Source organism: Triticum urartu, chromosome 1, assembly GCF_003073215.2.
Source record: "Triticum urartu cultivar G1812 chromosome 1, Tu2.1, whole genome shotgun sequence".
Classification (NCBI taxonomy): Eukaryota; Viridiplantae; Streptophyta; class Magnoliopsida; order Poales; family Poaceae; genus Triticum; species Triticum urartu.
Genome location: NC_053022.1, coordinates 579,172,415 through 579,190,790, shown reverse-complemented (window position 1 = coordinate 579,190,790; position 18,376 = coordinate 579,172,415). Strand labels below are relative to the sequence as shown.

The following is an 18,376-nucleotide window of genomic DNA, read 5'->3' as shown; positions in this document are numbered from 1 at the left end:
GCAAGTAACATACTGATGACAAAGGGAACAACGTATGTTGTTATGCGGTCTGACCAATAAAGATCTTCGTAGAATATGTAGGAGCCAATATGGGCATCCAGGTCCCGCTATTGGTTATTGACCGGAGACGTGTCTCGGTCATGTCTACATTGTTCTCGAACCCGTAGGGTCCGCGCGCTTAAGGTTACGATGACAGTTATATTATGAGTTTATGCATTTTGATGTACCGAAGGTTGTTCGGAGTCCCGGATGTGATCACGGACATGATGAGGAGTCTTGAAATGGTCGAGACGTAAAGATTGCTATATTGGAAGCCTATGTTTGGATATCGGAAGTGTTCCGGGTGAAATCGGGATTTTACCGGATTACCGGGAGGTTACCGGAACCCCCCAGGAGCCATATGGGCCTTCATGGGCCTTAGTGGAAAGGAGAAAGGGGCAGCCCAAGGTGGCTGCGCACCTCCCCCCTCCCCTAGTCCTATTAGGACTAGGAGAGGTGGCCGGCCCCCCTCTCCCTCTTTCCCCCTCGGGGAATCCTAGTCCAACTAGGATTGGGGGGGGAGTCCTACTCCCGGAAGGAGTGGGACTCCTCCTGCGCCCTCCTCCTGGCCGTCGGCCCCCTCCCCCTTGGCTCCTTTATATACTGAGGCAGAGGCACCCCAGAAACACACAAGTTGATCCACATGATCTATTCCTTAGCCGTGTGCGGTGCCCCCAGCCACCATATTCCTCGATAATACTGTAGCGTAGTTTAGGCGAAGCCCTGCTGCTGTAGTGCATCAAGATCGTCACCACGCCGTCGTGCTGACGGAACTCTTCCCCGACACTTTGCTGGATCGGAGTCCGGGGATCGTCATCGAGCTGAACGTGTGCTCGAACTCGGAGGTGCCGTAGCTTCGGTGCTTGATCGGTTGGATCGTGAAGACGTACGACTACTTCCTCTACGTCGTGTCAGCGCTTCCGCAGTCGGTCTGCGTTGGGTACGTAGACAACACTCTCCCCTCTCGTTGCTATGCATCACATGATCTTGCGTGTGCGTAGGAATTTTTTTGAAATTACTACGAAACCCAACACATATACACCAATAGACATGGTTCGCATGTCTCAAACCTTTCAAAACAAGTGAGCCCAAAGATCCATCAACATGGAGCTTCTTCATGCGTTTTATACCGATATGACTTACGTGGCAGTGCCACAAGTAGGCGGTACTATCATTACTATCTTTTGGCATGAACATGTGTATCACTACGATCGAGATTCAATGAACCATTCATTTTAGGTGCAAGACCATTGAAGGTATTATTCAAATAAACAGAGTAACCGTTATTATCCTTAAATGAATAACCGTATCGCGATACACATAATCCAATCATGTCTATGCTCAACGCAAACACCAAATAACAATTATTTAGGTTTTAATACCAATCTCGATGGTAGAGGGAGCGTGCGATGCTTGATCATATCAACCTTGGAAACACTTCCAACACATATCGTCAGCTCACCTTTAGCTAGTCTCCGTTTATTCCGTAGCTTTTATTTCGAGTTACTAACACTTAGCAACCGAACCGGTATCTTATACCCTGGTGCTACTAGGAGTACTAGTAAAGTACACATTAACATAATACACCAATATACTTCTATCGACCTTGCCAGCCTTCTTATCTACCAAGTATCTAGGGTAATTCTGCTCCAGTGGCTGTTCCCTTTATTACAGAAGCACTTAGTCTCGGGTTTGGGTTCAACCTTGGGTTTCTTCACTAGAGCAGCAGCTGAATTGCCGTTTCATGAAGTATCCCTTCGTGCCCTTGCCCTTCTTGAAAATAGTGGTTTCACCAACCATCAACAATTGATGCTCCTTCTTGATTTCTACTTTTGTGGTGTCAAACATCGCGAATATCTCAAGGATCATCATATATGTCCCTGATATATTATAGTTCATCACGAAGCTCTAGCAGCTTGGTGGTAATGACTTCGGAGAAACATCACTTTCTCATCTGGAAGATCAACTCCCACTTGATTTAAATGATTGTTGTCCTCAGACAATCTGAGCACAAGCTCAACAATTGAGCTTTTCTCCCTTAGTTTGCAGGCTAAGAAAATCGTCGGAGGTCTTATACCTCTTGACGTGGGCACGAGCCTGAAATCCCAATTTCAGCCCTCGAAACATCTCATATGTTTCGCGACGTTTCAAAACCGTCTTCGGTGCCTCAACTCTAAACCGTTTAACTGAACTATCACGTAGTTATCAAAATGTGTATGTCAGATGTTCGCAACATCCACAGACGACGTTTCAGGTTCAGCATACTGAGCGGTGCATTAAGGACATAAGCCTTCTATGAAGCAATGAGGACAATCCTCAGTTTACGGACCTAGTCCGCATAATTGCTACTATCAACTTTCAACTAAATTTTCTCTAGGAACATATCTAAACAGTAGAACTGAAGCGCGAGCTACGACATAATTTGCGAAGACCTTTTGACTATGTTCAGGATAATTAAGTTCATCTTATGAACTCCCACTCAGATAGACATCCCTCTAGTCATCTAAGTGATTACATGATTCGAGTCAACTAGGCCGTGTCCGATCATCACGTGAGACGGACTAGTCAACATCGGTGAACATCTTCATGTTAATCGTATCTTCTATATGACTCATGCTCGACCTTTCGGTCTCTTGTGTTCCGAGGCCATGTCTATACATGCTAGGCTCGTCAAGTCAACCTAAGTGTTTTGCATGTGTTCCGAGGCCATGTCTGTACATGCTAGGCTCGTCAACACCCGTTGTATTCGAACGTAAGAATCTATCACACCCGATCATCACGTGGTGCTTCGAAACGACGAACTTTCGCAACGGTGCACAGTTAGTGGGAACACTTTCTTGAAATTTTAATGAGGGATCATCTTATTTACTACCGTCGTTCTAAGTAAAGAAGATGCATAAACATGATAAACATCACATGCAATCAAATAGTGACATGATATGGCCATCATCACTTTGCTCCTCTTGATCTCCATCTTCAGGGCTCCATGATCATCATCGTCACCGGCATGACACCATGATCTCAATCATCATGATCTCTATCATCGTGTCTTCATGAAGTTGTCTCGTCAACTATTACTTCTACTACTACAGCTAACGGTTAGCAATAAAGTAAAGTAATTACATGACGGTTATGTTGACACGCAGGTCATAAATAAATTAAGACAACTCCTATGGCTCCTGCCGGTTGTCATACTCATCGACATGCAAGTTGTGATTCCTATTACAAGAACATGATCAATCTCATACATCACATATATCATTCATCACATCCTTTTGGCCATATCACATCACATAGCATACCCTGCAAAAACAAGTTAGACGTCCTCTAATTGTTGTTTGCATGTTTTACGTGGCTGCTATGGGTTTCTAGCAAGAACGTTTCTTACCTACGCAAAAACCACAACGTGATATGCCAATTGCTATTTACCCTTCATAAGGACCCTTTTCATCGCATCCGATCTGACTAAAGTGGGAGAGACAGACACCCGCTAGCCACCTTATGCAACTAGTGCATGTCAGTCGGTGGAACCAGTCTCACGTAAGAGTACGTGTAAGGTCGGTCCGGGCCTCTTCATCCCACAATGCCACCAAATCAAGATTGGACTAGTAATGGTAAGCATATTGAACAAAATCAACGCCCACAACTACTTTGTGTTCTACTCGTGCATAGAGACTACGCATAGACCTAGCTCATGATGCCACTGTTGGGGAACGTAGCATAAATTCAAAAATTTTCCTACGTGTCACCAAGATCTATCTATGGAGTCATCTAGCAACGAGGGAGGAGTGGATCTACATACCCTTGTAGATCGCGCGCGGAAGCGTTCAAGAGAACGGGGTTGATGGAGTCGTACTCGTCGTGATCCAAATCACCGATGATCCAAGCGCCGAACGGACGGCACCTCCGCGTTCAACACACGTACGGAGCAGCGACGTCTCCTCCTTCTTGATCCAGCAAGGGGGGAGGAGAGGTTGATGGAGATCCAGTAGCATGACGGCGTGGTGGTGGAAGTAGCGGGATTCCAACAGGGCTTCGCCAAGCGCTGCGGGAGGAGGGAGATGTGTCATGGGAGGGAGAGGGAGGCGCCAGGGCTTCGGTGTTGCTGCCCTCCCTTCCCCCCACTATATATAGGGCCAAGGGAGAGGGGGGGGGGGCGCAGCCTTGGCCCTTCCTCCAAGGAAGGGTGCGGCCAGGGAGGAGTCCATCCTCCCCAAGGCACCTAGGAGGTGCCTTCCCCTTCTAGGACTCTTCCTTTCCCTTATCTCTTGGTGCATGGGCCTCTTGGGGCTGGTGCCCTTGGCCCATATAGGCCAAGGCGCACACCCCTACATCCCATGTGGCCCCCCGGGGCAGGTGGACCCCCTTGGTGGACCCCCGGACCCCTTTCGGCACTCCCGGTACAATACCGATAATGCGCGAAACTTTTCCGGCGACCAAAACAAGACTTCCCATATATAAATCTTTACCTCCGGACCATTCTGGAACTCCTCGTGACGTCCGGGATCTCATCCGGGACTCCGAACAACTTTCGGGTTACCGCATACTAATATCTCTATAACCCTAGCGTCACCGAACCTTAAGTGTGTAGACCCTACGGGTTCGGGAGACATGCAGACATGACCGAGATGACTCTCCGGTCAATAACCAACAGCGGGATCTGGATACCCATCGAAGACGGGGCACGCAGCAGAGACTTTAATTATCCCTGCAGTCGACATAGCTAAAACTCCAGGTGGTTAAACCGAATCACACAGAACAAGGGAGCACCTTGCTTTGATACCAATTGAAAGTGTGTTTTATATCGACTAGAGGGGGGGGTGAATAGGTGATGGAAAGTCTTCAAAACATGGAAGTTATGAAGACAAACAGTAGAGATATGCCTATTACTATGCAGCGGAAGTTAGACTACACTAGGCAAGCCATGGTCAAGTATCAACAGAGTGAAAGCACAGTGACAAATAGCTGTAGTGTAATTAGGATCAGGTAGGAAGATACTATGAAGCCAAACAGATCATACACTCACGTTGTGAAGACAAAAGATAGAACAGACATGCAATGACTTCACAATGAGTGATCAGTAAGTAAAAGGAAGTGAAGATGAAACCAGTGACTCGTTGAAGACAATGATGTGTTGGACCAGTTCCAGTTGCTGTGACAATTGTACGTCTGGTTGGAGCGGCTAGGTATTTAAACCTTAGGACACACAGTCCCGGACACCCAGTCCTGAACACGCAGCTCGGGACACCAAGTCCTCACCGTATTCTCCTTGAGCTAAGGTCACATAGTCCTCGCCCAATCACTCTGGTAAGTCTTCAAGGTAGACTCCCAAACCTTCACAGACTTCGTTCACTGGCAATCCACAATGTCTCTTGGATGCTCTGAACGCGACGCCTAACCGTCTGAAGGATGCACAGTCCTCAAGTGTAATAAGTCTTCAGATCACACAGACAAGAAGACTTAAGTGATGCCCAATTTTCTCTGGCTCTGGGTGGTTAGGGCTTTATCCTCGCAAGGAATTCTCTCTCTCAAAGGCTTCGAGGTGGGTTGCTCTCAAATGACAAAAGCCGTACTCTCAATCTGAGCAGCCAACCTTTTATGGTTGTAGGGGGTGGGCTATTTATAGCCACTTGGCAACCCGACCTGATTTGTCCGAAATGACCCTGGGTCACTAAGGAACTGACACGTGTCTCAATGGTCAGATTTCAAACTCTCATGGCAACTTTACTTGGGCTACAAGCAAAGCTGACTTGTCCAGCTCTGGACAAGATTCGCTCTCATTGTCTTCACTCAAAGACATAGGTTTTTGGTTTAGGCATCACTTCAGTCATTCTGACTTGTTCTCCTGGACCCCACTTAACAGTACGGTGGTTCCTATGACTCAACACAAAAGAAAAAGAACTACGAAAGATCTAAGTCTTCGAGCTCCATAGGCTTCATAACGTGTCTTCTTTTGCCATAGTCTTCAATGTGAATATCTTCATATACCACCTTTGACTTCAATGTCTTCATACATTTTTAGGGGTCATCTCTGGTAGTAAAACCGAATCAATCAGGGACTTCTACCTGTGTTATCCTGCAATTCTCACAAACACATTAGTCCCTCAACTAGGTTTGCCGTCAATACTCCAAAACCAACTAGGGGTGGCACTAGATGCACTTACACTATGTATCCACACATGTATCTGAGTTTCCTATCAATACAATTCTAGCATGGATAATAAACGATTATCATGAACAAGGAAATATAATAATAACTAATTTATTATTGCCTCTAGGGCATATTTCCAACAGAGGCATGGTTCGCAAGCATCAACTGATTCATAATCAAGTGATTCCAAAAGCCCATCAGCATGGATTTTCTTCATGCGCTTTACACCAATATGACCTAAACAGGAGTGCCACAAATAAGTTGCACTATCATTATTAACTTTGCATCTTTTGTCTTCAATATTATGAAAATGTGTATCACTACGATCGAGAACCAACAAACCATTTTCATTGGGTGTATGACCATAGAAGGTTTTATTCATGTAAACAGAACAACAATTATTCTCTAGTTTACATGAATAACCGTATTGCAATAAACATGATCCAATCATATTTATGCTCAACGCAAACACTAAATAACATTTATTTTAGGTTCAACACTAATCCCGAAAGTATAGGGAGTGTGCGATGATGATCATATCAATCTTGGAACCACTTCCAATACACATCGTCACTTCACCCTTAACTAGTCTCTGTTCATTCTGCAACTCCCGTTTCGAGTTACTATTCTTAGAAACTGAACTAGTATCAAATACTGAGGGGTTGCTATAAACACTAGTAAAGTACACATCAATAACATGTATATCAAATATACCTATGTTCACTTTGCCATCCTTCTTATCCGCCAATTACTTGGGGTAGTTCCGCTTCCAGTGACCAGTCCCTTTGCAGTAGAAGCACTCAGTTTCAGGCTTAGGTCCAGACTTGGGTTTTTCACTTGAGCAGCAACTTGCTTGCCGTTCTTCTTGAAGTTCCCCTTTCTTCCCTTTGTCCCATTACTTGAAACTACTGGTTTTGTTTACCATCAACACTTGATGCTTTTCTTGATTTCTACCTTCGTCGATTTCAGCATCACGAAGAGCTTGGGAATCATTTCCGTTATCCCTTGCATATTATAGTTCATCACGAAGTTCTACTAACTTGGTGATGGTGACTAGAGAATTCTATCAATCACTATTTTATCTGGAAGATTAACTCCCACTTGATTCAAGCGATTGTAGTACCCAGACAATCTGAGCACATGCTCACTCCTTGAGCTATTCTCATCCATCTTTTAGCTATAGAACTTGTTGGAGACTTCATATCTCTCAACTCGGGTATTTGCTTGAAATATTAACTTCAACTCCTGGAACATCTCATATGTTCCATGACGTTCAAAACGTCTTTGAATTCCCGATTCTAAGCCGTTAAGCATGGTGCACTAAACTATCAAGTAGTCACCATATTGAGCTAGCCAAACGTTCGGAACGTCTGCATCTGCTCCTGCAATAGGTCTGTCACCTAGCGGTGCATCAAGGACATAATTCTTCTGTGCATCAATGAGGATAATCCTCAGATCACGGATCCAATCCGCATCATTGCTACTAACATTTTTCAACTTAGTTTTCTCTAGGAACATATAAAAATTAAACGGGGAGCAATATCGCGAGCTATTGATCTACAACATAGATATGCTAATACTACCATGACTAAGTTCATGATAAATTAAAGTTCAATTAATCATATTACTTAAGAACTCCCACTTAGACAGACATCCCTCTAATCTTCTAAGTGATCACGTGATCCATATCAACTAAACCATGTCCGATCATCACGTGAGATGGAGTAGTTTCAATGGTGAACATCACTATGTTGATCATATCTACTATATGATTCACGCTCGACCTTTCGGTCTCCGTGTTCCGAGGCCATATCTGTTATATGCTAGGCTCGTCAAGTTTAACCTGAGTATTCCGCGTGTGCAACTGTTTTGCACCCGTTGTATTTGAACGTAGAGCCTATCACACCCGATCATCACGTGGTGTCTCAGCATGAAGAACTTTCGCAACGGTGCATACTCAGGGAGAACACTTATACTTTGATAATTTAGTGAGGGGTCATCTTATAATGCTACCGTTGAACTAAGCAAAATAAGATGTATACAAGATAAACATCACATGCAATCAAAATAAGTGATATGATATGGCCATCATCATCTTATACTTGTGATCTCCATCTCCGAAGTACCGTCATGATCACCATCGTCACCGGCGCGACACCTTGATCTCCATCGTAGCATCGTTGTCGTCTCGCCAATCTTATGCTTCCACGACTATCGCTACCGCTCAGTGATAAAGTAAAGCATTACAACGCGATCGTATTACATACAATAAAGCGACAACCATATGGCTCCTACCAGTTGCCAATAACTCGGTTACAAAACATGATCATCTCATACAATAAAATTTAGCATCATGTCTTGACCATATCACATCACAACATGGCCTGCAAAAACAAGTTAGACGTCCTCTACTTTGTTCTTGCAAGTTTTACATGGCTGCTATGGGCTTAGCAAGAACCGTTCTTACCTACGCATCAAAACCACAACAATAGTTTGTCAAGTTGGTGCTGTTTTAACCTTCGCAAGGACCGGGCGTAGCCATACTTGGTTCAACTAAAGTTGGAGAAACTGACACCCGCCAGCCACCTGTGTGCAAAGCACGTCGGTAGAACCAGTCTCGTGTAAGCGTACGCGTAATGTCGGTCCGGGCCGCTTCATCCAAAAATACCGCCAAATCAAAGTATGACATGCTGGTAAGCAGTATGACTTATATCGCCCACAACTCACTTGTGTTCTACTCGTGCACAACATCAACGCATAAAACCTAGGCTCGGATGCCACTGTTGGGGAACGTAGTAATTTCAAAAAAATTCCTACGCACACGCAAGATCTGTTGGAAATATGCCCTAGAGGCAATAATAAATTAGTTATTATTATATTTCCTTGTTCATGATAATCATTTATTATCCATGCTAGAATAGTATTGATAGGAAACTCAGATACATGTGTGGATACATAGACAACACCATGTCCCTAGTAAGCCTCTAGTTGACTAGCTCGTTGATCAATAGATGGTTACGGTTTCCTGACCATGGACATTGGATGTCATTGATAACGGGATCACATCATTAGAAGAATGATGTGATGGACAAGACCCAATCCTAAGCATAGCACAAGATCGTGTAGTCCGCATGCTAAAGCTTTTCTAATGTCAAGTATCATTTCCTTAGACCATGAGATTGTGCAACTTCCGGATACCGTAGGAGTGCTTTGGGTGTGCCAAACGTCACAACGTAACTGGGTGGCTATAAAGGTACACTACAGGTATCTCCGAAAGTGTCTGTTGGGTTGGCACGAATCGAGACTGGGATTTGTCACTCCGTGTAAACGGAGAGGTATCTCTGGGCCCACTCGGTAGGACATCATCATAATATGCACAATGTGATCAAGGAGTTGATCACAGGATGATGTGTTACGGAACGAGTAAAGAGACTTGCCGGTAACGAGATTGAACAAGGTATCGGGATACCGACGATCGAATCTCGGGCAAGTATCGTACCGCTAGACAAAGGGAATTGTATACGGGATTGATTAAGTCCTCGACATCGTGGTTCATCCGATGAGATCATCGTGGAACATGTGGGAGCCAACATGGGTATCCAGATCCCGCTGTTGGTTATTGACCGGAGGACGTCTCGGTCATGTCTACATGTTTCCCGAACCCGTAGGGTCTACACACTTAAGGTTCGATGACGCTAGGGTTACAGGGAATAGATATACGTGGTTACCGAATATTGTTCGGAGTCCCGGATGAGATCCCGGACGTCACGAGGAGTTCCGGAATGGTCCGGAGGTAAAGATTTATATATGGGAAGTCCTTTTTTGGTCACCGGAAAAGTTTCGGGGTTTATCGGTAACGTACCGGGACCACCGGGAGGGTCCCGGGGGTCCACCAAGTGGGGCCACAAGACCCGGAGGGCTGCATGGGCCAAGTGTGGGAGGGGACCAGCCCCAGGTGGGCTGGTGCGCCCCCCCACAAGGGCCCAAGGCGCCTCCAAGAGGGAAGGGGGGCAAACCCTAGGGCAGATGGGCCCTAAGGCCCACCCCAGGTGCGCCTCCCCCTCTCCCCCTTGTGGCCGCCACCAAGATGGGATCTGGGGGCTGCCGCCACCCCTAGGGAGGTAACCCTAGGTGGGGGCGCAGCCCCTCCCCTCCCCCTATATATACTTGAGGATTGGGCTGCCCAACACACACAAGTTCCTCTTCTTCTTGGCGCAGCCCTACCCCTCTCCCTCCTCGTCTCTTGCGGTGCTTGGCGAAGCCCTGCTGGAGTACCACGCTCCTCCACCACCACCACGCCGTTGTGCTGCTGCTGGATGGAGTCTTCCTCAACCTCTTCCTCTCTCCTTGCTGGATCAAGGCATGGGAGACGTCACCGGGCTGTACGTGTGTTGAACGCGGAGGTGCCGTCCGTTCGGCACTAGGATCTCCGGTGATTTGGATCACGACGAGTACGACTCCTTCAACCCCGTTCTCTTGAACGCTTCCGCTTAGCGATCTACAAGGGTATGTAGATGCATTCTCCTTCCCCTCGTTGCTGGTCTCTCCATAGATAGATCTTGGTGACACGTAGGAAAATTTTGAATTTCTGCTATGTTCCCCAACAAGATCATGCTGATGCATAACAACGAGAGGGGAGAGTGTGGTCTACATACCCTCGTAGACCGGCAACGGAAGCGTTGACACAACGTAGAGGAAGTAGTCGTACGTCTTCCCAATCCGACCGATCCAAGTACCGAACGTACGGCACCTCTGAGTTCTGCACACGTTCAACTTGGTGACGTCCCTCGAGCTCCGATCCAGCAAAGTGTTGAGGGAGAGTTTCGTCAGCACGACGGCGTGATGACGGTGATGATGTTCTACCGACGCAGGGCTTCGCCTAAGCACCGCTACGATATGACCGAGGTGGAATATGGTGGAAGGGGGCACCGCACACGGCTAAGGAACGATCCCGAAGATCAACTTGTGTGTCTATGGGGTGCCCCCACCCCCATATATAAAGGAGTGGAGGAGAGGGAGAGGGCCGGCTCCTATGGCGCGCCCTGGAGGATTCCCCCCTTCCCTAGTTGGAGTAGGAGAGGAAGGGAAGGAGGAGTAGGAGAGAAGGAAAGGGGGGGGGGGGCGGACCCCCAAACCTTCTCCAATTCGGCCTCCTGCCCAAAGGGGGCGCACCAGCCCCTTGTGGGTTGGTGTGCGTCCTTCTTATGGCCAATAAGGCCCATAACTTATCCCCGGGGGTTCCGATAACCTCCCGGTACACCGGAAAAATGCCTAAACCACTCGGAACCCTTCCGATGTCCAAACATAGTCATCTAATATATCAATCTTTACGTCTCGACCATTTCGAGACTCCTCGTCATGTCCCCGATCTCATCTGGGACTCCAAACAACCTTCGGTACATCAAAACACAAAAACTCTTATTACGATCATCACAGAACTTTAAGCGTGCGGACCCTACGGGTTCGAGAACTATGTAGACATGACCGAGACACGTCTCCGGTCAATAACCAATAGCGGAACTTGGATGCTCATATTGGCTCCTACATATTCTACGAAGATCTTTATCGGTCAGACCGCATAACAACATACGGTGTTCCCTTTGTCATCGGTATGTTACTTGCTCGAGATTCGATCATTGGTATCTCAATACCTAGTTCAATCTCATTACCGGCAAGTCTCTTTACTCGTTTCGTAACACATCATCCCGCAAGTAACTCATTAGTTGCAATGCTTGCAAGGCTTATAGTGATGTGCATTACTGAGTGGGCCCAGAGATACCTCTCCGACAATCGGAGTGACAAATCCTAATCTCGAAATACGCCAACCCAACAAGTACCTTCGGAGACACCTGTAGAGCACCTTTATAATCACCCAGTTACGTTGTGACGTTTGGTAGCACACAAAGTGTTCCTCCAATAAACGGGAGTTGCATAATCTCATAGTCATAGGAACATGTATAAGTCATGAAGAAAGCAATAGCAACAAACTAAACGATCAAGTGCTATGCTAATGGAATGGGTCAAGTCAATCACATCATTCTACAATGATGTAATCCCGTTAATCAAATGACAACTCATGTCTATGGCTAGGAAACTTGACCATCTTTGATTCAACGAGCTAGTCAAGTAGAGGCATACTAGTGACATACTGTTTGTCTATGTATTCACACATGTATTATGTTTCCGGTTAATACAATTCTAGCATGAATAATAAACATTTATCATGATATAAGGAAATAAATAATAACTTTATTATTGCCTCTAGGGCATATTTCCTTCAAAACATCCCTTGAAGGCTAAGGAAGTCATAGGAATGAAAGGAACAAAATCGATGAAGAATCCCATTTGGAGAGGAAACTTTAGCTGTAGTGCCGTATTAGTAGCGTGCCGACCCGCGCTACTGCTATGCCAAAACCCCGCGCTACTGCTAGGGTTTTCCCTAGTAGTGCTTGAATTATTTAGAGGAGGATACCATACTAACATACTACATCATAATCATCTTAATGCATGTTGACATTCAATATAAATCATTATCTACTCCTAGCTACTTAAACATGGCATGAGAACTATAATCTCTAATTGTCAGCACAAACATGTTTACTCATAATATACTGAATCATGAATACCGAGTTAAACATATTTACAAAAAAAACAAGAAGAGTTCATACCAGCCTTTCTTCGCCACACTCACTTCATCAAATTATCGTCATTACTGTCTTTCACTTGCATGACCGAGTGATATGAAAATAATAATAGTGCAAGAGTGTAGTGGACTAAGCTGAAATCTGCAACAATTTATTTAAAGGAGAAGACAAGATAATATTGGCTCTTTATTAGATCAACAACGAAACATATGAGAGCCATTCGACAATTCTAGCATAGTCTTCTTCATGCGACAACTCAACGAAAAGAATTTCAAAGAAACACACTAAAATATTTTTGGACTTTTTAGTTTTTTCTAAAGAAAGCAACTAAATAAGAAAATGAAAAACAAGAAAAACTATTTACATCGAATAACTCCTAACAAATAACAAAAGAAGAAATGAGAAATCTTTTTGGGTTCGATTTCTACATCATTATCATGTTATTTATCATTGTTTGGTTGGGCATCAACATGAACATCATCATTATAATTGTCATTATCACTAGGTGGATGTTCATTATCAGATTATGTCTCAGCATCAGAAATAGAAGCATCATTATGATTCTCAGAAGATTTTTCTATCACATGCTCACTAGAAGCAGGCAAAGTCATATCATTTTTTCTTTGTCCTCTTAGACGAACTGGGTGCATCAATATTAATTCTCGGAGAATCTTGCTCAATTCTCTTAGGATGACCTTCAGGATATAGAGGATCCTGAGTCATTTTACCTCCTATAGTCACTACTCTAACAACATGATCATTCATTTTATTATTCATCTCATTAAGAAAATCATTGTGTGACTTAGAGACTTGTTCTAATTGAGTATGAACCATATAGGGGATCACATCAGTCTTTGAGGGTAGTATTTCACCCAAATTTATTGATTCGACACTAGGGGAGCCAAAGAATATTTACGATCTTAGATGTTGAGTTGTCAATTCAACTACACCCGGAGAACTAAATATCTGCAACAAAGTGTTTAGTAGAACAATAGCCTGATAGTTTTGATAGTAGCAGTAACAGTAACAATAGTAACAAGATAGTAACAGTAGAAGTTTTATAGTGATTGTAACAGCAACCACAATAGTAGTAACTTAGCAAAGATCAATATGAGAAAAACGTAGGCATTGGATCGGCGATGGATATTTGTGTTGGATGACATTCATCATATAACAGTCACAACCTAGAGCGATACACAATAGCTCTAATTTATCAACGTAATGTAGGCATGAATTATGTAAATAGTCATACATGCTTTAATAAGAACATGCATGACATCTTTTGTCCTATTCTCCTATGGCAGTGGGGTTCATAAGGAAATCTAAGAGATATGAAGGCCTCCTTTTAATAGAGAACCAGAACAAAGCATTAACACATAGTGAATACATGAACTCCCCGTACTACGATCATCATCGGAGTGAATCCCAATTGTTGTCACTTTTGGGTCTGTGGATCATAGCACGTAATAGGTGCATACAACTTGCGAGATAGGATCCAAAACATACTTATATTCATGAAAACATAATTGGTTCAGATATGAAATCATGGCACTTGGGCCCTACTTACAAGCATTAAGCATAGCAAAATCGTAGCAACATCAATATGAAAACATAGTGGATACTAGGGATTAAGCCCTAACAAATTGACTCGATTACATGATAAATCTCATCCAACTCCGTCACCAATCAGCAAGCCTACGAAGGAATTGTTCACTTCCAGTGGTGGGCATGATAAAGTTGTTGATGAAGAAGGCTTGGTGATGATGATAGCGACGAATTCCCCTCTTCAGAGCCCCTAATGGACTCCAAAACATCCCTTCCAAGGAAGAACAGGAGGTGGCATCTACTCCATATCATAAAACGCAGATGACGCTTCTTTTCTTATTTTTTTCTCAGGGAGACGGAATTTATAGCGTCGAAATTAGGTCAGACGGAGCCTCGTGGGCCCCACAAGGCATCAGGGCACGCCCCGTTGCCATGTGGGCAACTGGTGGCCCCCTCCGGTAGATCTTTGTTCCACTTTTTTTTTATATGTTCAACAAAAAATCTTCAAAAAGTTTGGTCCGATTCCGAAAACTTTATTTTTGCAGAAAAGACAACACCAAGGTAGTTCTGCTGAAAACAACGTCAATCCTTATTAGTCTCATTCAGATCATGCAAATTAGGGTCCAAAATAAGAGCAAAAGTGTTTAAAAAGTTAGATACGATGGAAATGTATCAAACTGCCTGCAAGACGTAGTTAGCCTAGACACCATTCACGCGTGCCATTGGCGAAGGTTCGCGGAGCTAGATGTCGGCTTTTGCATCACGTGGAGGAGGACCTCGTACAAAGTTTTATCTTAAAAATTCAAATAATATTTCAGTTGTACCGGACTATGCACCAACTAGGGATGCGGAGGGAGAGGGAGATGAATGGATTCAGAAAAGATTTGGTTTTCGTATTACGTACGTACGTACGTACATACAGATGAAAGATGAATGATATGATACATGCATATAGAGAATATCGTTTTGATTAGTTCTTGCTGGAATTGAGATTGGGATTAGCAATAGGGTTAGGATTAGCAGGAGGAATGTGGATGGTGCACTTGTTATTCTTGAACCGGAGCTTGCCCTTGAGGTTATCGAACTCCCGTGCATGTTACCCAGGATAGACGACCCCACCTCTCGACACCACCTCCGGCATGAGCACGCCAGTGGGACGGCGTGAACCTGGCGCCCGAAGTAGTTGTGCCAAAGATGGTGCCGGTGTTGCAGGACGGCGCGAGGCTGGAGCCAAGCCTAGACCTGGCCATGGGCAGCCTGGCCCGGCCGGCCCGGCCCGACCCGGCCCGAAAAAGCCCGACCCGACGCTGCTCTCGGGCCGGGCTCGGGCCTAGATTTTGAGCCCGGTGGCCTGGCCGGGCCGGGCCTGGGCCCGTCATTTTTACAGTTTTCTGAAGAGGCCTGGCCCGAGGCCCAAGGCCCGAGGCCCGGCGGGCTTTTGCATGTACGGGCCGGGCTTGGGCCCAAAAACTAGGCCCGATGGCAGGGCCGGGCTGGGCTCGGGCCCAGGTTTTTTGGCTCGGGCTTGGCTAGGCCCGGCCCGAAGCCCGGCCCGGCCCGAGGTTTGGCCAGGTATAGCCAAGCCCCACTGCAAAAATCCTACACTTACGGGAAGCCTCTACGGAAAGCAGCTTACGAAAACAATTCTACATCTATCTCTTCCCCCTGATTTGTAGTGTGGGCCCCCCTTGCACTGGTTTCTCAATCATACTGTGCCAACTCACCACGTAACTACCATCCCGTGAAAAGTTGCCCGTAGGTGTAGCAAAGCTCACCAGATTCAGCCCCTCGTCCACCAGATTCAGCCCCTCGCCCCTCGTGTCGCCCCCGCGGGCGACCCGGGGGAAAACCCTAGCCGCCGCCCCTCGACTCTCCTCCTCTCTCCCTTCTTGCCGCCGTCCATAGCGCCGCCGGGCGAAGCCTGACCGGCTGGGCGGCGGCGGGGCTTCTCCCCATCCTCTCCGTCTTGGCTGGCGCGGGACAGCGGGATCCAGAGGAACGCCGGGCGAATGTGGGGTCCGGCGGCACGGCGGGCGGGTCTCCCATCGGCGTCGTGCGCGGCGCGGCGGTGGCGACCTGCGTGTCGTGAGGTGGTGGCTGCGTTGGCCTGATCGGTGGTCGCGGGTGCCGCCGGATCCAGATCGGATCCATCTGGATCTTATCTTCGGACTTCGTCGGCCGCCGCGGGGTAGTGATGATCGTCGCTGGCCACGTCGGATCGTTGGATTCGGCGTCTGGAGATCTACGAGGAGTTCTTCTCGATCCTCCTTTCTGGTGGGTTGAGCCCCATGGCTCTTTCATCTTCACGGGTTTCGAATCGTGGCTTGCCGGATCCGGAGTACACGGAGGTTTGGTGGCATAGGATGGGGACCGGAGGAAACTTTGGTCGGCGTGTTCGGCCCGGCATTGGCGACGTCACTTGACGCCATTACCCTTCCTGGAGGCGAAGCCGAGGTCCCCCCTATCCACTCCTGAACCCCTCCCGGACGAAAGTCCAAATTCAGTCTGGATTGGGCGGCGGCGGCGTCCTGCGCGTCGTATCCTCCCTGGAGGCGCCATCTTGGGAGGAGCTGTTCGGGAGAGAGATGTTGTGGATGGTGGGTTCCGAGTAGCTCCAGCAGTGGCGATGGTGCGGAGATTGCTAGGTGGTGCGGCGTTGTATCTACCGCGTCATTGGCGACGAGTGTTGGCGGCATGGTGCAGCTGCATTTTGATGACGGATGCAGCTGGATGGACGAGCGCAGGGTGGTCGAGCTGTCTGACGCCATGGTGGCGTCGACGGCAGGCCTGGCAAGGTCTGTGCGTCAGTGCCTACTCTGGAGATGGATCGATGGAAGAAGGCGGCGGCAGCCTCGGTGAGTGCGCCGGACCGGTGTGTGACCCAGTCCCGGTATGTGGCTAGGATGGGGCATCCGGCATTAGATGTTAGGATTTGGTGCGATGTCTGTTTGGTATTAGGCTCGGACATTCAACACCACTGCATCAAGGGGATAGAAGTAGCGATAGATGTTGCCTAAATGGTGGCTTCAGGCTCACTGATGTACTACTTTATAAGGTCTTTTATGCTTAATAATTAATAAAGTGGCCGTATGCATCGTCGAGATGAAGAGGCCGGGGGTGCATCCTCCTTTTCTAAAAAAAAAAAAGTGTAGCAAAGCTCGACCGGGCTTGGCTCCAGCCTCGCGCCGTCCTGCAACACCAGCACCATCTTTGGCACAATTACTTCGGGCGCCAGGTTCACGCCGTCCCACTTGTAGCAGTGTTCAAACCCGGTCACCTCGTCCACCTTCTCCAGCATTACTACGCCGTACGCCGGCTCCACCATCAACGTCACAGAGGTGCCCATGCCCGTGTTCAGTCCGATCTGAATGCGCACCTCCAGCGGGATGTTGTCTAGGCGCTTCCCGTTCATGAACACGCCCGTGACTTGCACGTCCAAGGTCGGCGCATTCATCAAGTACACGATATCCATCTTGCTAGCCCCGGCGCCAGCCTCCATGTCCACGGCCGAGTTGTGCGTCGCCAGCAGGCAGAATGAGAAGAGGCACTGGAAGCTCATCCGGGTGATCGTGTCGAATGACATGGCCTAGTTGCCCAGCGTCGGCACGCCGTCGTGCGTGTCCACGCTCCCGCCAGCCTCGTACGTCGAGCAGCCCAACACCAGCCTCGGCAGCCGCGCCTATCACTCGTCGAGACCGCCACCGTCGTCGTCTCGTGCTCGAAGATGCCATGGGTCACCGTGCCGTCCTAGGTCCTACACCATCTCGTCGTAGCTTCACGACTCCTTGTGGTCGGGTGTCTTGCACGCCACATGCGAAAAATGGCCGCAGTTGTCTTGCTGCGAGCACCGGTACCGCCGCCACGATGACGATTGCGTCGGGTGGTACCAGGTCTCCTCCACGGACATGGTCTTGGCCCTGCCCGGCCGTGTGCCACCAGTTGCTGCAGAGGTGGCAGGTGAGCTAAGCCAGGTCTTACGGTGGTTGCAACAACGCAT

The 18,376-nt window shown here is 47.2% G+C and overlaps 1 pseudogene; it reads right to left on the bottom strand.

Moving 5' to 3' along the window:
- Nucleotides 1-17,452: 17,452 nt before the first annotated feature.
- Nucleotides 17,453-18,376, bottom strand: LOC125533241 (annotated as a pseudogene).